The sequence below is a fragment of the Podarcis cretensis genome (assembly GCF_951804945.1).
Source record: "Podarcis cretensis genome assembly, chromosome: 14".
In the NCBI taxonomy this organism is placed as follows: Eukaryota; Metazoa; Chordata; class Lepidosauria; order Squamata; family Lacertidae; genus Podarcis; species Podarcis cretensis.
The window spans coordinates 16,318,929-16,345,536 of NC_137183.1; the positions used below are offsets into that span (position 1 = coordinate 16,318,929).

A 26,608-nucleotide genomic window follows, 5' to 3' on the forward strand; every position below is an offset into this window, starting at 1 on the left:
ATCCTGCATTCGCCCCATAGGATGCACACACATTTCCCCTTCATTTTCCGATAGGGCCAAAAATACGGTAGGTACCGCTCCGGCGGGAAGGTAAACGGCGTTTCCGTGCGCTGCTCTGGTTTGCCAGAAGTGGCTTAGTCATGCTGGTCACATGACCCAGAAGCTGTATGCCGGCTCCCTCGGCCAATAAAGTGAGATGAGCACCGCAACCCCAGAGTCAGCCACAACTGGACCTAATGGTCAGAGGTCCCTTTACCTTTACTATTCCATTATTATTATTATTATTATTATTACTACTACTACTACTACTACTTTATTTTATTTTACTACGCCACTCTAGATGTCTTCCAACATGTATAAAAACATAATAAAGCATTAAAAATCGAAAAGATTTCCATATACAGGGCTGCCTTCAGATGGTTTGGGGGTTGCATAACTCCATACCCTCCACTATTTCTCTGGTGGAAATAGGGACATCCTAAGGAGAAGTGGGACATTCTGGGGTCAAATCAGAAACCAGGACAGTTTCTGTAAATCCGGGACTGTCCCAGGAAAATAGGGACACCTGAAGGGTCTGATTGATAACCCATGGGCTTTGATGTAACAACCACGAGTCTGACCCAGCAGTGCCCCAGAGATTCTGGTACCAGCTCCAGGTGGATGCAAGCTCTGCATAGCCTTGACACAACGTTCTCCACACACATTCCTTTTGCTATCCAGCCGGCCAAGGATTCGCGGCTCTGAATCTTCTTTGCATTTGAAAGATGATGCCCCAACCCCCACAAAAATATCCACAGTGGGGCCTTTAAAAAAAGAAAAGAACTGAATTGATGTTAGCGTTTTGTTCTGCAGTTGTTTGAAACGTCTGCTTTTTGTGTTTGGAAGAATGCGGTAGCTTGGCCCCTTGAGAACAGAGCCCAGAGCAAACAAGGTGATCTCACCCAAGAATACACAAGGCTACACTGGCAGGTGGAGAACCTGAACAGAGACTTCAGATGACAGAAGGAATTTCCCCACTATGCCTGTGTTGTCCTAAAGGGCCTTTGATGGCTTGTTGTTCTTTAGTCGTGTCCAACTCTTCGTGACCCCATGGACCAGAGCACGCCAGGCACTCCTGTCTTCCACTGCCTCCCGCAGTTTGTCAGACTCATGCTGGCAGCTTCAAGAACACTGTCCCACCATCTCGTCCTCTGTCGTCCCCTTCTCCTTGTGCCCTCCATCTTTCCCAACATCAGGGTCCTTTCCAGGGAGTCTTCTCTTCTCAGGAGGTGGCCAAAGTATTGGAGCCTCAGCTTCAGGATCTGTCCTTCCACTGAGCACTCAGGGATGATTTCCTTCAGAATGGAGAGGTTTGATCTTCTTGCAGTCCATGGGACTCTCAAAAGTCTCCTCCTCCTTTTATGGCTACTTTGTCCTATTTAGTCTAAGAGCAAAGCAGGAAGGCTCCAAAAGCAGCTTCCCTTGCGCTTAATCCAGTAGCTGCGCTCAGAGATCACCGCTGACTGCCGACTTGCCACCAGCCGAAATTCAAAATATTACCATTAGTACATAAAGCCCTTAACAACTTTGGACCAGTTGACCTGAGAGATCGCCTTTGCCCATATACGCCCACATAACTGCTTTCATTTGTCGAATGGACACTGTTGCAAGTGCCACATTGTAAGAAATCAGTCTTTTAGTGTGAAAGCATCTGTACTTCGGAAGTCCCTTCTTATTGACACTAGGCAGGTGTCTTCACTATCCTACCTTCAGCACTTGCTAAAATCATTTCTGTTTAGCGACCCAGACATGTAGAATGCTGGTGTATGTTTTAATCTGGTTTTGGTTTGCTGCCTTTGAAAAAAAAAAATGTTTCAAATAGTTGTTTTTAACTGTGTTTTTTTTAAACCAACAAAAGTATCATTTCAATTTCTTTGTGAACTGCTTTAATTGTTTTTTTGTACAATCAAGCAGTGTATAAATCTTTAATAATGATGATGATGATGATGATGATGATGATGATAATAATAATAATAATAATAATAATAACAACAACAACAACAACAACAACATTTTATTTACCCCGCCCTCCCTAGCCAATAATAATAATAATAATAATAACAACAACATTTTATTTACCCCGCCCTCCCTAGCTAAGACTGGGCTCAGGGCAGCTAACACCAGATATAAAACAATTGATACAACTTAAAAACAAGATTAAAATACAACATTAAAATGCAGCCTCATTTCAGTAGAAACTCAAATCAAAGCCTGTATAGCCTGTATAACTCAAACCGAGCCTGTATAGCTCGGTTGGTTAGAGCGTGGTGCTGATAACACCAAGGTTGCAGGTTGGATCCCTGTATGGGACAGCTATCCTGTTCCTGCCTGGCAGGGGGTTTGACTAGATGACACTTGTGGTCCCTTCCAGCTGTACAGTTCTGTGATTTTAAGGTTGCATCGTTGTTTTAAACAATTTCTAATATTGTACTTCAGTGTTGCATGAAATAAATAGACGAAACGTCATCCAGTCTAGCGCCCCCAGCTGCCCAAAGAGGAGATAGCTAATCCATCAACTATCCACAAATCAGTAAATACAGATAAGACAACAAACTATGCCATCACTGAATTGCATATTCAGATATTGCAGGTTTGCTGCTTAGATTGTGGGATGCATGGTGTGGCATGTCACAACTTAGCAGTGGGATGTCTGGTAAAGGTAAACTGGATAGTTACGTCCAGTAAAGGTAAACTGGATAGTTACGTCCAGTCAAAGGTGACTATGGGGTTGTGGCGCTCATCTGGGTTTCAGGCCAAGGGAGCCAGTGCTTGTCCACAGACAGCTTTCTGGGTCATGGGGCCAACATGACTAAATCGCTTTTGGCGCAATGGAACACTGTGACGGAAACCAGAGCACACGGAAACCTTCCCGTCATAGTGGTACCTATTTATCTACTTGCACTGGCATGCTAGGTTGGCAGGAGCTGGGACAGAGCAATGGGAGCTCACTGCATCGCAGGGATTCGAACCGCCGACCTTCTGATCGGCAAGCCCCAAAGGCTCAGTGGTTTAGACCACAGCGCCACCTGCGTCCCTTTTTTGGGGTTCAGGTTGTTGAGTTTTTTTCAGGCAGGAGGTAAAATGTTGAGCTTTTTTTAAGAGGAGTCACAGTTGTTCAGCTTCTTTGGGGGGAGCCAATGATCTACCAGAGACATCCAGTGATCTACCTGTTGGACATGCCTGGAGAGGAACGATGGTCGACGGCTGATTGTCGTCCACTGATGGTCGTCCACTGATTGTCTCCGTTGCAAGCTGCTGGGGACAATTACAGGAAGCAATGGTTGCATCAACTGTATTGTCCTGATGCAATTGTGCGTGGCTTTCCCTTTTGAGAGTGTCACCGATCTCAAAACGCCTTGGCAGCTTCTGAAAGCGTTAAGACAGATGGCTCATCTGTTTGGACACAGCCATGTGGCAGCTTGGAATGGGTGTGTGTCCAAGGCACATAGATTGCCTTACCTCATTCCCTATGCACAATGAATCCTTGCATTGTAAGGTTGCTATCTTAGGGCTGACATACGTCCGGATTTTCCCGGACATTACCAGGATTTCAAAGGCGGAATTGGCGTCGATGGGTGGGTGGGGATTTCCAAAAGGCAACACTTTGTCCTTAGGCAAATATATATATATATATTGGAAGCTGCCCAGAGTCTCAGGGGCAACCCGGTCAGATGGATGGGGTATAAATAGTAAAATGATGGTGAAAGAATAAAGGTAAAGGTAAAGGTACCCCTGCCCATACGGGCCAGTCTTGACAGACTCTGGGGTTGTGCGCCCATCTCACTTAAGAGGCCAGGGGCCAGCGCTGTCCGGAGACACTTCCGGGTCACGTGGCCAGCGTGACATCGCTGCTCTGGCCAGAGCCAGAGCCAGAGCCAGAGCCGCACACGGAAACGCTGTTTACCTTCCCGCTGGTAAGCGGTCCCTATTTATCTACTTGCACCCGGAGGTGCTTTCGAACTGCTAGGTTGGCAGGCGCTGGGACCGAGCAGCGGGAGCGCACCCCGCCGCAGGGATTCGAACCACCGACCTTTCGATCGGCAAGCCCTAAGCGCTGAGGCTTTAACCCACAGCGCCACGATGTCCCTATTTTCATCGGAGAAATGTTGATTATGAGCTACAATTCCAGAGTGGCTTAATGGTCAATCCCTCTTCCCAGGGAATTTTGGGATTTGTAGCTATTCCTGAGCAGAGAAATTGGTGGGAACATATCCCTGAAGTTCTCCAGAAGATGAAATTCTCCAACAATTTCTTGGAGATGGGTACAGACTGCCTCTTTGCAGTGGCACGATTTTTTCACTTCTCCCTGAAGTTTTCCCCCTTCTCTTTTCCCCTTTCTGTTTCTTCAAGTGGCAGTAGTAACAACTATCTTGGTAGCCTGGACATCAATTTACATCTTTTCCTTTTTTAATATAATCTTTATTAGTTTAACACATAAACATATATACATAGATAACAAGTCATACAAAGCAAAAGCAAAGAAAGAAAGGGAAAAAAGAAAAGAAAATACAGTGTATTACAATTAAATAAAAAGTTATGAATGTAAAACTTCCAATCATTCTCATTATACTGCTTATATTGTCTATGTTTTCTTGCACATTTATATTATTTCATATTATTTTTGTATAGTCTGATAATATATCTAATATACTTTTTGCTTACAAGTATCAATCTAGTTCTGCAAGTATATTGTTGTTTGTACAATACAATTTTAGATATTCCTTAAATACTTTCCATTCTCCATATACTTTCTGGTTTGAAACTCCTCTGACTCTTCTCGTCAGTTTTGCTAGTTGTAGGTACTCTATCATGAGGGTCTGCCACTCTGTTATTGTTGGTAGTTGTCAGGGAACTGCCATCGGAGCCCAGGGAGGTGGTGAGGCTCTCAGATGCTGGAGAGGGAACCAGCAGGGGGAGAACTTCCGCTGAGGAAGTAGAGGAGGGGGAAGCGTCGGAGGGAAGGCTCAGAGACGCTTCCAGCGAGGGCAGCGGAGAGAGCTCAGGACCTCCCATTGGAACGCCCACTCTGCGCAGAAAGCTGTCGCGCAGGGAAGCTAGGCGGAGACTCTCGGTTAAGGAGCTTTTATGTTGGAAGAAATTCAGGAAACGCCCACTGACGGATTCTGCCAGCGATTAAGACAGCCACTAAGTAAGGGCTGTCCGGGCAGGGAAAGTTTTAGCCAACTACTCAGCTTGGAGCGGTGTGGCGCTTACGCACAAGCAACCCGTTATCCCATTACAGTAGTGTTTCATTTTTCCAGTTTTCCACTATTATTCTAGCTGCCGTGATTGCATACATAAACAATGGTCTTATACTTCTTTAAAATTCTGTTGATAGTGGCAGTAGCAACAACTATCTTGGCAGCCTGGACACCAGTTTACATCTTTTCCAATGCCCTGGACTTAAGATAATTCTGGAGCATAGTGGGGAGAGAGGCAGTCACCCCCCTCCAAAATGGTGGAAAATATTTGCAAGGAAGTTGCAGCTTTGCAAATAAAATCCTGCAAAGTGGCCTTCTTTTTCTTTTCTTTCAAATTTCCTTTATGATTTTCAATTTTACAAGTTTTCCGCCTTCGCAGTCACCCAAATACAAACAATATATTTAATATCGACTTCCCTCCCCTTCCATGGTTCAGTTTGTTTATCCTTTACTGCTGCATATTCTAAATATCCTATTTTCTGGTCTCTAGGAACTTGCAAATTAGATATTCCTATGAGAAAGGCTTCTAGTCTTTTAACAAAGGACCTTCTGAACATTTTTTTCCATCTCATTGTACAGCGTTACCTCGGGTTAAGTACTTAATTCGTTCTGGAGGTCTGTTCTTAACCTGAAACTGTTCTTAACCTGAAGCACCACTTTAGCTAATGGGGCCTCCTGCTGCCACCGCACTGCCGGAGCACGATTTCTGTTCTCATCCTGTAGCAAAGTTCTTAAGCCGAGGTACTATTTCTGTAACCTGAAGCGTATGTAACCTGAAGCGTATGTAACCTGAGGTACCACTGTATATCATCTCCCAGAAGCCCTTAGCCATTTTGCATTTCCACCACATATGATAGAAAGTACCTTCCTTCTCTTTAGATTTCCAACATGCGTCTGATTCTGATTTATACATCTCAAAGTGGCCTTTTTTTAAGGGGATGAAAACAAGAAAAACACCAGAAATGCTCTCAGAAAAATGCCATCTAAGAAATTTCAGCTCAGCTCTAATTATAGAGCACTCAAGATGTCCTGGGGTGCTCTTCGCTAGAATTATAAAATCACAGAATTGTATGGTTGGAAGAGATCCACAAGGGTCATCGAGTCCAACCACCTAAAAGGCAGACTCACAGCTGAAGAATCCTTGACAGATGACCATCCAACCTCTGTTTAAAAAAATCCTGCGAAGGAGAGTCCATCATCTTCCGCGGTAGGCTGTTCCACTGTCGAACAGCTCTTACTGTCAGAAAGTTCTTCCTGATGAGAACATGTTTAAAATAAAAACAACAATGCTGAGGTGCTTTAAAAAAATTGTTTAAAAAAATTAATCAGCTGCACAGATTTGGCTCTCACACACAAAAAGCGCAAGGAATGTCATTTGGCTCAAGATCAAGCATGGAAATTTCCAATAAAAGAAAAAGGAATTTGTCTAGGGAAACCGTCAGCGCAGGGAACCAGAAGTGGACACACACACACACACACACACACACATCCATAAGGGAGATTTAGAGCTTGCAGTAAACCCAGAATCCTTGCAAAAATTGATGGTGCGAATCCCAGGTTTTGCTGCCATTCCAGTTTGTCTGGTTGGTGGTGATTCATAATCTAGGCATGGGGAAGCTGTGGCAGTCCAAATGTTGGACTGCAACTCCCCTCGTCTCTGATCATTGGCCATGCTGGCTGGGGCTGATGGGAGATAGAGTCTCACCCCCGCCCCCAGTAATTCCACCTTTCCGCCAAGAAGCTCAAGGTGGTGTGGATGACTCCCCCCTCCCCATTTTATCCTGACAACAGCCCTGTGAGGTAGGATAGGCAGGGAGACTATGATTGGCCCCAGGTTACCCAGTTAACGTTGTGGCTAAAGTGGTGACTCGAACCCAGGCCTCCTTTGTCCAACACTCTAACCACTACACCACACTGCCTGTCAAATTTGATCATCTAGCTCATGGGTAGGCAAACTAAGGCCCAGGGGCCGGATCCGGCCCAATCGCCTTTTAAATCTGGTCCAGGAATCGGAGTGTTTTTACATGAGTAGAATGTATCCTTCTATTTAAAATGCATCTCTGGGTTATTTGTGGGGCATAGGAATTCGTTCCTCCCCCCCAAAAAAAATAGTCCGGCCCCCCACAAGGTGTGAGGAACAGTGAACCGGCCCCCTGCTGAAAAACTTTGCTGACCCCTGATCTAGCTGTTAGGGGAGAATAATCAGCTTTAATGGTCTGGAATTGTGGGTCACTTTTTGGATCGAACATCAAAGCATTTCCACTTTCTCGTTTAAAACTGGCAACCTTTTTTTGTTTTTTTTAAAGCCTACCCATGCTTGTAGATTATTAGTTACATAACAATTGTTCTTCCAATTTGCTAATGTGTTCCTAAAAACTGAAGCAACAGCAGAAATAGTTGTGCCCCATGCTCCCTGTTGCTGTATTTAGAATAGTGCACGAAGTCTCTCTGGCTACATCAGGTTGTTGCAGGATCAGTCCCTGCCCCACAGCATAATGCTATCCTATGGGACCCTACCATGGTCAACCCTCCCTTAGGGCCCATAGTGAAGCTTGCCTGCATGCAACAACCACAATTTCCTCCCTACAATGTCCCAGAAGTTGAAGTGAGTTCTGGGTCATCATGGTGGGGAAAACATAGCTGTCAAAAGAATATGGGATGGCTGCCATGCTTGACTCACCACAGTTTGCGTGCATTGATTCACTTTCTGGGAGGCTGTCACAGGTCTGTCATAGGAGCGCGCCCGTCAGTAATCACGCAGTTCAAAGATGGAGTGAACTCTTTAGTAGCAGAAACACCACCTTCACATACTTGGCTGAGCGTCAGGCCTAATAGGCAGAGCAGTTCATTCCTGGTGGTCTTCCTCCATAATAGGTAAAGGTAAAGGGACCCCTGACCGTTAGGTCCAGTCATGACCGACTCTGGGGTTGCGGCGCTCATCTCGCTTTATTGGCCGAGGGAGCTGGCATACAGCTTCTGGGTCATGTGGCCAGCATGACTAAACCGCTTCTAGCGAACCAAAGCAGCGCACGGAAACGTCGTTTACCTTCCCGCCGGAGCGGTACCTATTTATCTACTTGCACTTTGACGTGCTTTCGAACTGCTAGGTTGGCAGGAGCAGGGACCGAGCAATGGGAGCTCACCCCATCGCGGGGATTCGAACTGCCGACCTTCTGATCAGCAAGTCCTAGGCTCTGTGGTTTAGCCCACAGAGCCACCTGCTTCCCTCCTCCATGATAGGTAAAGGTAAAAGGCAAAGGACCCCTGGACAGTTAAGTCCATTCAATGGCGACTATGGGGTAGCGGCACTCATCTCGCTTTCAGGCTGAAGGAGCTGGCGTTTGTCCACAGACAGCTTTCTGGGTCATGTGGCCAGCAGGACTTCTGGCAGAACGGAACACCGTGACGGAAACCAGAGCTCACGGAAACGCTGTTTACCTTCCCACTGCAGCGGTGCCTGTTTATCTACTTGCACTGGCGTGCTTTCGAACTGCTAGGTTGGCAGGAGCTGGGACAGAGTAAAGGGAGCTCACTCTGTTGCAGGGATTTGAACCGCCGACTTTCTGATCGGCAAGCCCAAGGGGCTCAGTGGTTTAGACCACAGCGCTACCCGCGTCCCCCTCCATGATAATCAGTTGCCGAGAATGAAAGCCCCTGCCTCTTCTCCAGGGCTTTTTCTGAGCAATCAGAGACTGCGCTGACATGAAGCCAATCTCCCCTCCGCCCTTTTCATGCCTCTTCTGGTTCTGGGAGACAAGGGGAGGGGAGATTGTTGCAGCAGGAGGGGGAGACACCTGCGACTCTTCAGCAGCCTGACTCACCTCTGCTTCTTGGCTTCCGCCTCTGCATCTGATTCTGAACTTCTCTCTGTCACAGACTCTCCCAGCTCACTAAGCCCTGTGACCTCTTCATCTTCTGGCACCTCCTTTCCCCAGTCTTCTCCCTCTCTCCTTTCATCCCTGGGTCCTGAGCCTTCTTCTCTTGGTGGCTCCCCAGCTGGTTCCTCCCACCATTCCTCTGTTTCCAACCAGTCCATGACAGAGGCATTGTCAAAAATAAAGATGGCAGCTGGCTGGTTATTTTGGGGTCTGTCTGCTGTGAAAGAAGGCCCAAGGCAGACATCTGTGGCGAGCCTGGGCAGCTGCCTGTGGATGCCAGTGTCCAGTGTTAGCCTTGCACCGTTGCAATGTTCTCTAGTGCAAAGTCTTGTGCGCTAGCGGACAGGTGACTTTTAGTGTTGTGCAACCGATGAACCCAGCATACCTGTTGCGCTGGCAGAAACTTTTTGCACAGACTTAGCAACAGGCTGTTTATGCATCCTCTTGTGCAACAAACCGCCTCTTTCCATATGAACCTACCCGGACCCTGAGATCATCTTCTGAGGCCTTCCTTTGTGTGCCCCCTCCTTGAGAGGTGCAGCGGGTTTGCAGCACAAGAACGGGCCTTCTCTGCAGCGGCTCCCCGTCTGTGGAATGCTCTCCCCAGGGAAGTTTGCCTGGCGCCTTCATTATACAGCTTTAGGCGCCAGGCAAAAATGTTCCTTTTTAACCAGGCCTTTGGTTGATCTGTTTGACATCCTCTAACCTTTTAAAATATGGCTGGTGTTTTTTTTTTGGGGGGGGGGAGGTTTCCTGGGTTGTTGTTTTTATTCTGATTATATATGTTGTGATCTTTTCTGTGAACCACCCTGAGACCTCCGGGTATAAGGCGGTATATAAACTCAACTAATAACAACAACAACAACAACAACAACAACAACAACAACAACAACAACAAGTATATCGCTAAGTGAGTTAGCGCTGCATTGGATACAGCCCACTGAGTTCTTATCCTTTAAGATCCAGGAGCTTTTCTCAGGTCAGACCTGAGTTTCTCAATAAGTGAGAAATCTTGTTTTTTTTAAGGCAGATTTCACAGTGGATGTTAACATGTTTCCCTGCGCTCCTTGGCCCTCTAGATTCAGATAACTTTTCCAGATCCATGTGGCATCAGACTGTGTTAGTTTTGTGTGTGCTTCATGACTCTGTGTGTGTGTGTGTGTGTGTGTGTGTAAGTAACCCCTTTGCCCCACTGCAGGAGTCCCTTGAAGTAGGGAACAGAATGAACCGCTTCACCCCTAGCAATTTTCTCTCTGGTAGATTATTAGGCAGCAGAGATCTGTGCTCTGTGGCTTTTGGGGAGGTTATGTTGCAAGCCGAGTGTGTTAGTTGCATAACCCTTTGGATTTAGGAGGCATAACCAAAACTGTCATTTTGCTTTTGCTGACAAAATAAGATTGCCGTTCTACTAAACTTTGTTCCGTTACAAGAACAGTGGGCAGATGCATGCTCCATTTGCTCCAATTTAGCAGGGACGGCCCCTGATTTCTGGTATTCCACCCCCTGTAGGTTACTTTTTCAAGAGGTACTCAAAGGTACACACTACCAGCACCTCTTTTTGTTGTTGTTAAAAAGTCTGGCTCTTACTACAAGATGGTGAGTACTGGCAACCCTTTTTTCTAGGAAAAAAAGCACTACTAGTCCCAGTTTTTTTTTTCTTTTTCTTTTGGGGAGATGTCAAATGTTTCTTTAAAAACTGGTGGTTAGTGTCAGTTCCTAGAGATCGCTCTGTGCTGAACTCTGCTTCTTGAGGCCACAAGTCTTCAACGGATGGGTCAGGATCCACTAGTGAGTTGCGGCCTGATCCGTGGTGGGTCACCACAAGAGCAAAGGTGTGGTGATCTGTTGTGGAACAATCCAACTAAAGAAGTTAACAGTGGTTTACCCAGACCTTGTTGCTACTTGCGAAGGGGCCCCCACCACAGTTCAAGCTTCAGTGTCCCCCAAAATATAAGTCTGCCACTGGGTCAGGGAAAGCCTGGCAGGAATTCAACGGGTTCAGCTTTTCTGCCCATGAAAAGAAAACCGGCTCAGTGTGTTCTAGGCTTTGCCGGAAAACATTGTCAAATATGCAGCTGCTTTATGTCCTGCCTTCGATAATGACATGTCACTAGACATGCCTGTGTTTGGAGGGTGGTGGGAAAACCTGATTAGATGCCTCAATTTCCACTCCCACCACCCTTGTGGATACAGTTCACACTTTATTCGCCTCTCCTCACACATATACATCACCCGTGGTGGTAAATCTCAGTAGCCCCTGGCTGAAATTTAAACGTGCTAAATGAATGCATCACAATAACGGCATAGTTAGAACCCAAGAAGCTTAGCTTTGCTACAGAAGCAGAAGCCGATGTGCATCGCATATACTCTATGACAAGGAGAAGCCGTTCAGAAAGAAAGAACCTCGCAAAAAATAAGTACAGTGGTACCTCAGGTTACATACGCTTCAGGTTACAGACTCCGCTAACCCAGAAATATTACCTCAGGTTAAGAACTTTGCCTCAGGATGAGAACAGAAATCGTGCTCCAGCGGCATGGCAGAAGCAGGAGGCCCCATTAGCTAAAGTGGTGCTTCAGGTTAAGAACAGTTTCAGGTTAAGTACAGACCTCCAGAACGAATTAAGTACTTAACCTGAGGTACCACCGTATAGAAATAGAGGGCACCTTGGTACAGTGCAATGAGAGCCCGATTCTCCCTTATGAGGAATGGCGGTTGTTCCATGGTAGAGCACCTGTTCTGCATGCAGTTTGATCCCTGGTATCTCCAGGCAGGGCTGTAGAAGACCCCTGTCTGTAACCCTGGAGAGCTGCTGCCAGTCAGTGCAAGCACAACTGGGCTAGATGGAACAGCTTTCTATGTCCCTTTGTTTGTACGCTGATTCACAGCTGACTCGAGGATTCCCTAAGAAGGTAATTTGAAGACGCAGCAGCGGGTCCTCAGTAATGCCAGCAGCGCCCATCCCACATTCTATTCACATTACAGTGCTACCTTGGGTTAAGCCAGAGACTTGATCACCCTTAGCCATTACGTTCAAGTTGTGGATGCTGAATTGCATTGCTTATGAGAGAAAAACTTGGATACCCAAGAGGAAATAAACATTGTTTCTAGTGCTGTCTTCAGGAAACACCAGTTTTAATTCCAAGAAGTACATCACACACAGTACAGTGGTACCTCAGGTTAAGAACTTAATTCGTTCCAGAGGTCCGTTCTTAACCTGAAACTGTTCTTAACCTGAGGTACCATTTTAGCTAATGGGGTCTCCCACTGCCACCGCACCGCCGCCACACAATTTCTGTTCTCATCCTGAAGCAAAGTTCTTAACCCGAGGTAATATTTCTGGATTAGCGGAGCCTGTAACCTGAAGCGTCTGTAACCTGAAGTGTCTGTAACCCGAGGTACCACTGTACTAAACATCTTCAAGGCTAGGAAGCAAATGCCTTAAAGGGGTTAACTCAACATGCCGCATGTCGCAACATCAGCCTCTCCCACCCTTCCCTTCAAATTAAGCTTTAATTATATGGTTCTCAGAGAAAGTACTTGCCTCCAAAACCCTTCCATCTGTGCTTGGTCTCATTTCAAGGCACTTGCTATGTTCACTGGCCCGTATGAGGTAGGCTGACCACTTATGAGTCGCCGAAAAAGAAGGTCCGGATTTGCATAAAATTTACACACACACACACATATATATATATATATATATGCAAATTTAGGAATAATTATTTCAATTTAAAGATAAACACAAGACATTTTACCCAGATGCTTACTGGAAGTGCAACAGCAGACATCATTCGGTTTATAGCTTAAGGGTTAGTTCTGTTACCCTTAATGTCCGCTAGCCAAGAGTGCTATGGAGTAGAGATGTTGCTCAGAAACCAGGCAGAGTAGCCTGATCTTCACAGAGGCAGGACGCACCCTGATTGGCCGTGCATTTATGAGGGAGTTTTTCCAATGTATGTTTGGCTGAATGTCTCCCTGCTATTTACAAAGGCTGAAGCAAGCAAGAAAAAGCCCTTTGTTACTTTCTCCTCAGACTAGACACTGCTTTTGTTCAGTTTTCCTCAGGCAAGCGTTATCGGGATTTCTTTTCTCTCTGGGCTCATTCCGCATTCTTTAAGCGACTTTGATAACAATGCCAGCTGTTGATGGGCAACTTCAAGGCTCTCCCTTCTCATAACTCTTTATCTTTAAACTGCATTCTGAACCAAGCAGTCCTTCAGACAGGGGATGCCTTCAGATGGAGGACTATCTCAAAATAAAGCATTGTACTCTGTAAACTGAGGCACGTGGGCACCCAGCTATGCAGGTGTCTGACCTTGGCGCTCTAGCAATCAGTAGCCCAAGAAGCTGTGCATTTTTTAAAATGTGACCAGGGTGCAATGAAAGCTTAAATGGGTTTTCTCTGTGGCCTGGAAGGCAAAGTAGTTCTCACGTTCCAGAAGGTGTAGAAGCAGTGATCACATTTTATTGATTTCTATGGTAAGCTATCTTGGTGATCCCTTCGGGAGGCAGGAGAGAAATCAAATCAGTAGCTTCTGCTCTAGACTGAGGCCCCATCTGTACTACACATTCAAAGCGGTTCCACACCACTTTAGACAGTCATGCCCTGGGGACTGCAGTTTGTGTTGAGCAGGGCTGTTTTTCAGCCGGAACTTGCTGGAAGTCAATTCTGGCACCTGTCAGTTGGGTGCCATGGCCATTCTAAGTGAATGAAGGAGGTTTTTTCGCTGAGTTCTGGCACCTCTTTTTCTAGAAAAATAGCACTGGCGTTGAGTATTGTTAGGTAAAGGTAAAGGGACCCCTGACCATCAGGTCCAGTCGTGGCCGACTCTGGAGTTGTGGCGCTCATCTCACTTTACTGGCCGAGGGAGCCGGCATACAGCTTCCAGGTCATGTGGCCAGCATGACTAAGCCGCTTCTGGTGAACCAGAGCAGCACACGGAAACGCCGTTTACCTTCCTGCCAGAGTGGTACCTATTTATCTACTTGCACTTTGACGTGCTTTCGAACTGCTAGGTTGGCAGGAGCAGGGACCGAGCAATGGGAGCTCACCCCGTCACGGGGATTCGAACCGCCGACCTTCTGATTGGCAAGTCCTAGGCTCTGTGGTTTAACCCACAGTGCCACCCGCTTCCCTTGTTAGGAGTATTGTTAGGAGACCTTGTTCCCCTCACAGAGCTACAATTCCCAGAGTGGTTTAACAACCAACCCTCTGTGAGGGGAATATTTCTCCCAGAACCCTTAACATACTACAGTTCCCAGGATTCTTTGTGGGAAGCCACAGCTGTTTAAAATGGTATGGAATTGCTTTAAATGAATAGTGCACATGGGGCTAACAAAGTCTGGGAGTTTTCTTTGCCTTTGGATTGACACCACTTTCAGCTTCAAATGTGCACAAAGTTCAGACATAATGTCTCGAGCCTCTGTTCGGTTTACAAGTTTGATTTGCTCTGTATTTACTAATGTTCTGCTCTTTCTGTCCTTTCTCCCTCCTTCTCCTCCCCGTTTTCTTGCATACCTGTACTTTGTCCCCAGCAAAAGCGGGCAGAATTCTTTTGAACTTCTTAACTCTGTAGGAAAAACAACCTCCTTACTGTCCTTGGGGGAAAAGTCTATGCATGATAATACATTTCTGGAGCCGTTTAAAGCAGTAGAACTGTTTCCGCCCCTCCTTCAACGCAATGTGGTTTTTGTGAGCACATGCGGTGCTCTTGAGGTCTTCCTCTGGTCCTCACCACTCACGGCTCCCTTGGTCATGAGATGGGGAAGGTGGCTACCTTTTAATCCCTTGAAAAGGAGTTGTTGTTGTTGTTGTTGTTGTCGTCGTCATCATCATCAGTAATAATATACTGCCCATCATCATCAATAATAATATCTGACTAGGTTACCCTAGCCTAGGGGTCAGCAAACTTTTTCAGCTATGGGCCAGTCCACCGTCCCTCAGACCATGTGGTAGGCTGGACTATATTTTTTTGAGGGGGGGAATGAACAAATTCCTATGCCCCACAAATAACCCAGAGATGCATATTCAATAAAAGCACACATTCTACTCATGTAAAACACACTATTCCCAGACCATCCGCGGGCCTGATTGAGAAGGTGATTGGGCCTCATCCAGCCCCCGGGCCTTAGGGTGCCTACCCCTGCCCTAGCCACACTGGGTGGCTCCTAACAAAATATTAAAACCACATTAAAACATCAGCCATCAAAAACTTCCCTGAAGTTCTAAAAATCAAAACATTGTTTATCTTTTTGACATCTGATGGGAGGGCATTCCACAGGGCGGGTGCCACTACCGAGAAGGACCTCTGCCTGGTTCCCTGTAGTTTTATGTCTAACAATGAGGGAACCGACAGAAGATCCTTGGAGCTGGATCTCAAATGTCCGAGCTTGATGATGGAGGTGGAGATGCTCCTTCGGGTATACTGAGCCGAGGCTGTTTAGGGCTTTAAAGGTCAGCACCAACACTTTGAATTGTGCTCGGAAACGTACTGGGAGCTGATGTAGTTTTTTGGGGGACTGGTGTTATATGGTCTTGCGACCGCCCCCAGTCACCAGTCTAGCTGCTGCATTCTGGGTGAGTTGTAGTGTCTGAGTCACCTTCAAAGGTAGCCCCACATTGCAGTGGTCCAAGCAGGAGATAATCAGACATCGAGCTGAAGGAGGAAGTTGGACGCATGCCACTCTTTCCTACTTCCTGTCCCAGCTCTATGTGCTTTTCAAGGCTCAGCTTCGTTCTCCCTTGGGAAATAAAAAATGTGTGCATGTTTTATCTCTCTCTGGGTGTGGCTAATTTGGGGGCAATGGGAGAAAAGTGTCCAGAGGAGAACCCATGGCATTTTCTCAAAAATCCAAATTTGCTTACAGTCCTAAAAAGTTTGCCACCCCCTTCTTAAAATCTTCTGGTGCCCTGCATGCCCTACAATGCCAGTATTTTCATTGCCTTCTATAAAGAAGGTAAATAATTATCCCTTTCCTTTACAACTTTATTGGATAGGGACAACAAAGAAATTTTGGCAAGCATTTAGGGTACACCAAGGCTGCAATCCTAAACACACTTACTACGGAGTGAGCGTCATGGAACACAGTAGGATTTACTTCTGAGTAAACATGCAAAGAAATGTGTTGTATATATGATTCTATATATATGATTAAAGGCAGCAAAGCAGGGGGATTAGTGAGGCGGCTTGAGTTTATAGTAAGTAGATGACAGGAGTAAACAAAGTAGTTTGCACCAACGAAATCAAAAGCTTTATGGCATACTTTAATTATGAGACTCCAGAGTGAATTAATGTGTGTGTGTTTTAATATATATTTTCAGGATGCGGCTTATATAAACTAATTGCATGGGATACATTCTTCTGAAACTGTGTAGAAATGATTATTTCTGTAGACGTGAGTCCAGGATTTGGGGTCTTCAACCACTGCTTTTTCCTGGGGGTTCTCAAGGCTACACAGTACCAACACCTTTTTTTCTAGAAGAAAAGCACTGCCTTCAACTATCGCTGAGCCCAGCACAACGTTGCTATGTTGTAGGGATGAGTAAATCAGTCTATTTCCAATTCTTGTCATTTTCGTATGTATAAATTTCACTGCATCTTATTTCCAACATCAAGCTGTGGTTTTGTTTTTTTTTAAAGCAGCGGATTTTGCATTTAAAACTTGATTTTTCCTAAAACGTATTTTGATAGTGTTTCAGAGCCAAGAGCTGGCTCAGAACATTCAGGAAGAGCTAAAACTGCTGGATAACTGAATCCTAATCCTCACGTTAGTCCAGGAAGTGAAGGTCAGGTCAGTCCATACTGGAAATGCACACAGATGAAATGCTTTAAGTATCGTGACCCTCCACAGGCTATAAAATAAATAATGTGTACATAAATAAAAGGGCTGGTACCCATTGCTGTCTTTCTGGGGATACTCAAAGGTACCCAGTACCGGCACCTCCCCAAAAGTGTGGCACTTACGGTAACAACTTAATGGTGATTACTGGCACCATCCTTCCTTCCTTCCTTCCTCCCTTCCTTCCTCCCTTCCTTCCTTCCTTCCTTCCTTTTTAAAAAAGCACTGCTGGAGCTCTCCATGCTGCAACATTTTGTTGCAGGCCTCATATGATGCAAGTTGGAATATACAGGAATCCCGTCTCTTAAAGTGACTAAGGACCATGTTAAGGAATTGCATTTCCTCGTAAAACTTCATGTGCTTTTTGTTTTAAACTGCTTTTAATATTGTATTTTTAAATTGCTGTGATCTGTCCTGGGACCTTGAGCTTTTATTTATTTGTTTAGCCCCTCCTCTAAGGAGCTCAAGGTGACATATACCTATTTATATATTATATATTATATATTATATATTATATATTATATATTATATATTATATATTATATATTATATATTATACATTATACATTATACATTATACATTATACATTATACAGTGGTGCCTCGCAAGACGAAAATAATCCGTTCCGCGAGTCTCTTCGTCTAGCGGTTTTTTCGTCTTGCGAAGCATCCCTATTAGCGGCTTAGCGGATTAGCGCTATTAGCGGCTTAGAAAAGGGGGGGGGAGGGAAAAAACTCGCAAGACTCGCAAGATGTTTTCGTCTTGCAAAGCAAGCCCATAGGGAAATTCGTCTTGCGAAGCACCTCGAAAAACGGAAAACCCTTTCGTCTAGCGGGTTTTTCGTCTTGCAAGGCATTCATTCGTCTTGCGGGGCACCACAGTATATTAATGAATCGCTGCCAGAAAAAAATAATCCCAAAGCAAGTTAACAACAAAAACATATATAAAAACAATTTCAATACAGGCTGGGAGAAAAAGCTCCACTTCAAAGTCTTGTTGAAAAGGGAATTATCTTCAAAAGATAATAGAGCCAACTCCTATTTGATATGTGAAAGGAATTCCAAAGGGTGGTTGTCCCATTTTTTATTTTATTTTTAGATAATCCTCACAACTATCCTTCAAACTAGACTATATTGGTAGCCTTTTCTGATCCAGGATCCAGCTTGAACCCCAACCTGCAACACAGAATCCACTTAACAGTGCAAAAATAAAATATATTACGCTGTTGTCTTTTGCCTTTTCTTTCTAAGGTGATGCCTGTTCATTTGGTTAGAAAGCAGGCTATGGAGGCACATGACGCAGGAACCTTGTTGAAGCTAAGCAGGCCTGGCTCTGGTCTGGGCCCTGGAAGGGAGACTCCCTGGGAACTCTGCCCCCTTGAGTTCCACAGAAGAAATGCAGGATGGAAATCGAATCAATCCTAATTTCAAGTTATTAATTATGTGTGCATGTATTAAAGCAGGCATGGCCAAACTTAGCCCTCCAGTTGTTTTGGGACAACAACTCCCATCATCCCTAGCTAACAGGACCAGTGGTCAGGGATGATGGGAATTGTAGTCCCAAAACAGCTGGAGGGCCAAGTTTGGCCATGCCCCCATTAAAGAATTCATACCCTGCCTTTATAGTATTAAAAACACCACTTGGGAAGCTCACAGTTTGACTGTTCTGTATAACAACATAATGCATAGGAGAGGGAGGGTTGGTTCTGTTGGAAAACCAGTGGGACAGTGATTTGCACAAGGCCACCCTGATGAGTTTCCTGTCCGAGGTAGCGTCTCAAACTGTGATCTAAACTGATCCGGTTCCAATGCTTTCAGAAGGAGGCTGGGAATCTGGGACTCTGCAGAGGCTGTTGGACTCCAATGCCCATCATCTTTTTTAAAAAATAATAATTTTGTTATTAGATTTTCCACAATGATAACACAAACCACAAAGCAAAATGATACACAAAAACAGAAGAAAAAAGGGAACAATAAACAGATAAACAATAACAACAAACTTAATTCTTCACAAATCCAACCTTTTAAACATCTTGGTTGATTTCCTCAAATCCCTCCCTTCTGAGTTTCCTTGTAACTAAAAGTAACAGCTTTCCAATATCATTCTTAAACTAAAACAATTTCCAGTTATAGTCCATCTTATTCACTTTCCTTAACATTCTAAATCCCATTTATTTAATTATAACGTAGTTTAATCCTAGGCCTATTTGTTTCTTTCAAGTAATTTCTAATTTTTTATATTACAATTTTTATTCAAATAGTCCTTAAATTTCCTCCAGTCCTCTTGAAACTCCTTTCTGGTCGTGGATTCTTCCAGTCAGGTCAACTAGCTCCGAAAAGTCCATCATCTCCTACGCCCATCATCCTTTGCCATCAGCCATGCTTTGTTGGGGCTGATGGGAGCTGTAGCCCAGCAGCAAGTAGAGAGCCACACGTTCTTCACTGGTTGCTCTATCCTGATTGGCGCAGCTCTTCTCCTTTGCCCTGGATAATACCCCTTCTTTCTGCATTGTTTGTTCCACCTTCCTTTTCCTTAAATGCAGCCTATTACAGCTTTGGATTTCGATCCAAAGTGGCCCCAAAGACCACTTCGTCAGCGTTTGTGTACACTATAATTATGCAGGCTTTCCCAGGGAACATAACCACAAGTACCTATTGCTATCACTAATCAAAACATTCAGGTAGGTGGCAATTATCCCTGGGAAAAGAACAGTAAACCCAGCAAGGTTAAATTTAGAGGACGTTTCTAACCACTTCAGAAGATGCCGGATGAAATTGGCAACTTTCCTGTCGACTGCTGGGCACTTGCTGAGCTGTCGGAACAGTGTGTGTTGCCTGCCCTGCCCTGAGCTCTCCATGCTGACCTGTTGGCCTCAGGTGTGGAGGGTAGGGGCAGAGGACCAATTTGCATTTCACTTTGTGTTTTAACTCACCAAGTCCGCAGTTCCCGAAGCACGTGAGCTAGCGCAACAGTTATCCCTTGAAATTTGCACTTCTCTGAATTTTGTAATGCAGTTCTCAAGCGAAATGTGTATGCTAGGGAAAAGTGTGCATGGGTATATTACAGAAACGAACGTGGAAAAATACATTCTATTAGGGTAGTTTGTGTGTGTGTGTGCAAAAATGTGTATATTAAGCAAAATTGCAGAGAACTGCTCCATATAGTGTAGGAATCAGGCCTTTAGTGTGCCAGCACCTATCTTCTGGAATACCGTCAGAAAAGTGATTCTTTTAAAAACAAAACAAAGTGATTTCTTTTAAAAACAAAACAAAACTGAAGCCTTTAAACTAGAGATCCAAACTGTCTATGTATTGGATTTATTTCTATGGTTTTTATATATGTTTGATGTGCAGATTTCTCCCAGTCTACACATTTTTGTGTGCCATTTCACCTAATATACACATTTGCAAAGTACATCTCCCCTAAAATTTACGGTATATTCTCCTTAACATGTATTATACTCTATATACTCCTTATTAAGTGCATTATCACCTTTGCATTTGCACATCACATGACCTGGATGGAGGACTGCACTGCAAAATCTAGAGATGCGTGGATTTCTAAAGAAGGGTGTATTTTGGTTCACGTAGCGTTTCAGAAAGCATAAATTAGATAGATTCATATTCAGACTGAATCATATTTCTTCCCGATCCCCAAAGGAGTCTTCTTTGTGCTTTGTGTTAGCTGCCACTACTTATGTATTTATTTTCTTGTTTTCGTTTTTAATCACATGACGGGTTTTCTTTTGGCCTGTGGCTAAGAGAAAAGGACCCAGCCCTTTTAATACAATCTTGCTTCACATCTGCCTCTTTCAAAGAGGAGTCATGAGTGCGGAAGGGAGGAGAGCTTCTAAATGGGGGTGTGATGACACATAGCTCCACTTCTCCTTTACATCTGTAGGTGTGGCATGGGATGTGCTGGACCGTTTTCTTGCCTCGGTCATGGACTGGATGAGAGCCAACAAACTGAAGCTCAATCCAGATTAAGGCAAAGGTACTGTTAGTAGGGGGTTCCCTAGACCAGATGGGTGGGAGGTGGCCTGCTCTTCATTGGTTTACACTCCCTCTGAAGGAGCAAGTCCATAGCTTGGGGTTATTTTGGGATCCCTTGTTGCCCCTTCCTTGAGGATCAGGTGACCTCAGTGGCATGGAGTGCCTTCCATCAGCTTTGGTTGGTGGCCCCTTTCTGGACAGGGATAGCCTAACTTCTGTCACTGTGGTAACCTCCAGGTTAAAGGTAAAGGTAAAGGGACCCCTGACCGTTAGGTCTAGTCGTGACCGACTCTGGGATTGCAGCGCTCATCTCGCTTTATTGGCCGAGGGAGCCGGCGTACAACTTCCGGGTCATGTGGCCAGCATGACTAAGCCGCTTCTGGCAAACCAGAGCAGCGAATGGAAATGCTGTTTACCTTCCCTCTGGAGTGGTACCTATTTATCTACTTGCACTTTGACGTGTTTTTGAACTGCTAGGTTGGCAGGAGCAGGGACCGAGCAATGGGAGCTCACCCCGTCGCGGGGATTCGAACCACCGACCTTCTGATAGGCAAGTCCTAGGCTCTGTGGTTTAACCTTAACCTCCAGGTTAGATTACTGCAATGTGACGTACGTGTGGCTGCCACTGAAGACCGTTTGGAAACTTCAGCTGGTGCAGAATTTAGTGGCCAGGTTGCTCACCGGGGCAAAATGGTTTGAGCATATAACTCCAATCCTGGCTGACTGCACTGGCTGCCAATTAGCTTTTAATACAAAGTGCTGCTTTTGACATAATAAAGCCCTCAACAGCTCAGGACTGCAAAACCTCACAGACCGCATCTCCCTATATCAGTGGTGGCCAAACTTGGCCCTCCAGCTGTTTTGGGACTACAACAACAACAACAACAACAACAACAATAATAATATAGCTAACAGGACCAGTGGTCAGGGATGATGGGAATTGTAGTACCAAAACAGCTGGAGGGCCAGGTTTGGCCACCACTGCCCTATATGAACCAACCTGGAACCTGTGATCATCATCTGAGGCCCTTCTTTGTGTGCCTCCTCCACTAGAGGCCTGGAAGGTGACAACTTTTCTGGGCCTTTTCTGTGGTGGCTCCCTTCTTGAGGAACACTCTCCCCAAAGAAGTTCTTCTGGCGCCTTCTTTACATAGCTTTATAGACGGCCAGGCAAAAACATCCCTCTTCTCCCAGGTCTCTGGGCAATTAAACAATATGCAGCCTTTTAAACCGGGAGAGGTGGTATTTTGTTTATTATGGTACGCGTTTTTGTGTTTTTATATTGTAAATCACCCTGTGATCTTTGGATGAAGGGCGGTATAGATAATAATAATAATAATAATAATAATAATAATAATAATAAATAATCTGGAATAGTTGAATGAAGGAATAGAGCCTACAAAATCAAGGGACCAAGAGGTGGATGGTGGTTGACAACTTGCCAGAAACACAAACAAACAACACCTAGCCTGGTTTGCTCCCATGGGCCTAGCCAGGATTTTTGTCAGGCCTTTTGTTAGGGGGGACAGAACCTCAGTCAGCTATGTATTTTTACTGATTTTATTGATTTTCCCCTCCCTGGCTATGCCCATATCTGCTCAAGTGCCTTTTAAGGAGCAACTTGAACTGCAGAGATCAGCGAGTAAAGCAGAACGTAAGAGGCCTGCTGGCTCAGCGTAAAGGCAGTGTGTTCTCCTAGTGGCAAATCAGATGTCTATGGGAAGCCCATAAACAGGACCCTGAGTGTAGCAGCACTCTTCCCTCTTGCGATTCCCAGGAATTGGTTTTCAGAGGTATAGTGCCACTGACAGTGGAGGCACAACACAGCCACTGTGGCTAGCAGCCACTGAGAAGTCTTATCCAACATGAATTTGTCGAATCCTCTCCCAAACCAAACCAAGTTGGTAGTCATCACTGCCACCAACCAAGTAGGGAACCTCCAGACAATTTTGGACTCCAGTTCCCATCATCCCTGACCACTGGACAGGTTGGCTGAGATTGATGGGACCTGGAGTCCAACAACATTTGGAGGGTGTCAGGTTCCCCATCCCTAAGTAAAGCTTTTTACACTTAGCAATCTCTGCCAATTAAGCTGTTTTAAAAGACCAGGGAGCACATGTAGATATATATGAAAATCTGGCAATACTATTCCACACCCCTGAAAATTATATTTAAAAAAATATTATTGCTGCAGACTACAAAACAGCAACATCCCATAAGTTGCAGCGAATTTAACCTGGTTTGCTCCCAAGTATTCAGAGTATTGAAACCAGTAGTGCAGCGAGACAATTCTAAACTCTGGATTTCTTTTTTTTGGGGGGGGAGGGGGCGTCTTTTGATCAGGGGTGGGGAACCTCAGGTCTGGGGGCCAAAGGCCACTTCTCTGTCTTTTGAAACTCTTCCTAGGCCACAGCCCTTCCTTGCTTTGTAATGGGGGTGTTTTTTGCCTGGCTGGAATTTGTCCTTGAACTCCAATCATGCCTCTTGCTTCCTGGGTTGGAGTGTCCAGAGGGTTGTGGAAATGTGTGTCAAAACCAGCCTATTATAAGAAGCCAAAATTGACACCCACTGCCCCCTCCTCACTGGCATACAACCTTCAGAAGGTTCCCCTCAAGGGAATGTGGCCCCAGACAGACATAAATTTCTCCAACTCCTGCTGCAATAACTGCTAAGATGTAAGAACATTTCTGCTTCCGCAGGCCTATGACCGGCTATGTTTTCCTGCATTTCATGGTGGTTACGTGTTTCAGATGGGTTTTTATTGTTAATGGTATTTTTATTACAGACGTACTCGCTGCCTGGGGCTCATTTGGGAGGAAGAACAGGATAGCGATGCAACAAAAGTTTCTTTTATTTTTTTATTACCCACCCTTCACCCTAAGCTCCAAGACAGGTTACAACACCCAAGCACAATACTAGAAACTGTTTAAAACAATTATACAACCTTAGAATCATAGAATTGTAGCATTGGAAGGGACCCTGAGGATCATCTGGTCCAACCCCCTGCAATGCAGTTTTCCCATACAGGATCGAACCTGCAACCTTGGGGTTATCAGCACCATGCTCTAACCAACTGAGCTATCCAAGCTCAGTCTTCTTTCAATTTTCTTTATTTCTATCCCTTCCTTCTTTTTCTCTTTCTCTTCTCTCTCTTTAACTTTTGTTTTCCTTTGGTGTCCTTTGCTCTGGGCCATTTTGAGCGTCCACAGAGGAAAGCGATGGTTGATGAAGGACCCTGAGTGAGAGGCAGGGAAGGGAAAAGACGTCTGCAGACTGAGAGAAGAAAGGAAAGTTGCCAGGTGAGAGTTGGGAGGGTCCACCACTTTCTGTGTCAGGCAAAGGCAGACCCTCCAAGTGTCCATATTTTCTAGGCGCAGTCCCGGATTTGCAAAAGCTGTCCCGGTTCCTGATTTGATCCTGGAATGTCCCACTTTTCCTGAGGACAATAGCTGTCAACCTTCCCTTTTTTGCGGGAAATTCCCTTATTCCAGCGCCATTTCCTACTCCTATCCCGGATTGTTAGATATCCCGTAGACTATCCCCGGGACAGGTGAGGCTGCTGATCCCTTATTTTCGAGGTTGCTGATCCCTTATTTTCAAATCTGAAAGTTGACAGCTATGCTGAGGACGTCCCTATTTTCACTGGCGAAATGTTGGAGGGGATGGAGTTATGTGACCCCAGAGTGAAGGAGTATACAACCTTTCGAAGCCATCTGAAGGCAGAACTGTACAGTGGTACCTCGGGTTACATACGCTTCAGGATAAACTCCACTAACTCAGAAATAGTACCTTGGGTCAAGAACTTTGCTTCAGGATGAGAACAGAAATTGCACGGCGGCAGCAGGAGGTCCCATTAGCTAAAGTGGTGCTTCAGGTTAAGAACAGTTTCAGGTTAAGAACGGACCTCCAGAACGAATTAAGTTCTTAACTCAAGGTACCACTGTATAGGGAAGTAGTTTATGCTTATGTTATTTTAAAAATATTTTTATATATATTAAAAGATGCCCAGAGGGCTGGGGAAGCCCAGTCAGATGGGTGGGGTATAAATGAACCCAAAATTATGGAATAGGACGGCCCTATTTTCATGGGAGAAATGTTGGAGGGTATGGAAGGGTTAAGAGCTCCCCCTGGCCAACCAGTCACCTCTCCTGGGAAGCGACGCATTTGATCCGCACTGATTTCAGGCGCGGATTTCAACAGCCAGGGCCTGCAGCTCCCTCCTCTGAGCGGGGTCGGGATGGGGACCCCCGGGCGTTTACCCCAGCAGCCCTGCCCCGGGGGCAACCGATCCCCGCCCTCTTACAGGCCGTGCGTAAAAACCTCTCCATCAGGGCCGGCTCCGCCTCCGTTTCCTGCGCTCTTGCTTTGCGCGCGAGAGGGCCGGCCGTCCAGCCAGCCCACCCACCCACCCCCAGGCCGGGCAGGCGGGCAGCCGATCCGAAGCAGCAACGGCGGAGGCGCGGGCAGGAGCGAGTGCAGAAGGAGGAGCCGCGCAAGGAGCCGGTTTGAAGTTCGCTCCTTCGCCGCCAGCCGGGCGCGCCGCGCCACATTGGCCCTCTCCGTTCATTTGCATTGACGCCAGTAAAGGCTGGAGGTCAGCGCTGGCGGGGGCTTTTATTGGCTGCGACGCGGCGGAGCCTGCCGGGGCTGTCAAACTCCCGGGCAGATCTTCTTCTTTTTTCTCCCCCTTCCTTTTTTTTTCTTCTTTCCTCCCTCCTTTTCTTCTTCTTCTTTTTTCCCCTGGAGGTGTTGGGTTCTTACGGGAGGGAGGGTGCTGGAAAGGGGGAGATCGTGCAAGCCGGGAAGCCTCGCTCGCTACTGGGGAGGAGAAGGCGAGGCGAGTGCGCGGCTGGGCTGCGGAATCGGCGGCAGCTGCAAAGATTTCGCCGCGAGCGCCGCCAAGAGAAGCAGCAGAAGAGGAAAAAAGAAGAGGCGAGCCGCCCCTACGCGCCTGGGATTTTTTAAAAAATATATATCAGAAAAAGAACCCCCTCCGCTCCCCCCCTTTCTCGCCATTTTAATTCATTCCACGCAGATCGGAACTCCCCGCTCTTCCTTTTCTGCTTTCATTTTTCACTCCTTTTTTTTTTAAGGGGGGGGGGGGAGCGCGCGCTCCGTTTTGGCGCAGAATAAAAGCCACATTTAAAAAAAAAACAAAAAAAACACAACCAAAATGGAAACGGAGGAGGAGACGTCGGCTACCGGCTGGAGAATCTCGTTTTTTCCCTCTTCCTTGTGAAAAACTTAACCTTCTCTGTGTTTGTTACAATTCCTGCTGCTCTTCTGGGGGAAGGGAAGAGAAGAGGAAGACGGAGAAATCCTCGCTCCTCTCCTGGGCTTGACCCTGCCCCTGCTCCACCCCCCCCCCCGTCCCCGTGCCTTCTCCCAAGGGTGCAGTTATTAAGATGCTCTCTATTTCTACGGGTCTTCTTTTGCATCGGCGCTCGTGCCTCGGGTTGATGCGCTCCGCTTGCAAGCTTCCCTCTCGCCTCTTTTTGGGGTGTGTGTGTTTGGGATAAAGGGGGTTCTCGGTGCCCCTTGAATGGAAGGCCGTCGCTGGCTTGAAAGAAGCGCCTTTTTTAACCCTAACCTTCCAGGAAGAAGAGTTAGTCCGGAAGAGAAGCCCTTTTCGAAGAAAAGAGAGGAAGTAACGTGTGAAT

The 26,608-nt window shown here is 45.8% G+C and overlaps 1 protein-coding gene across 1 annotated transcript in view; it reads left to right on the forward strand.

The window, feature by feature from the left end:
- Positions 1 to 26,608, forward strand: part of PDE8A (phosphodiesterase 8A) — a 191,341-nt gene that overhangs the window by 7,154 nt on the left and 157,579 nt on the right. The window lies entirely within an intron of this gene.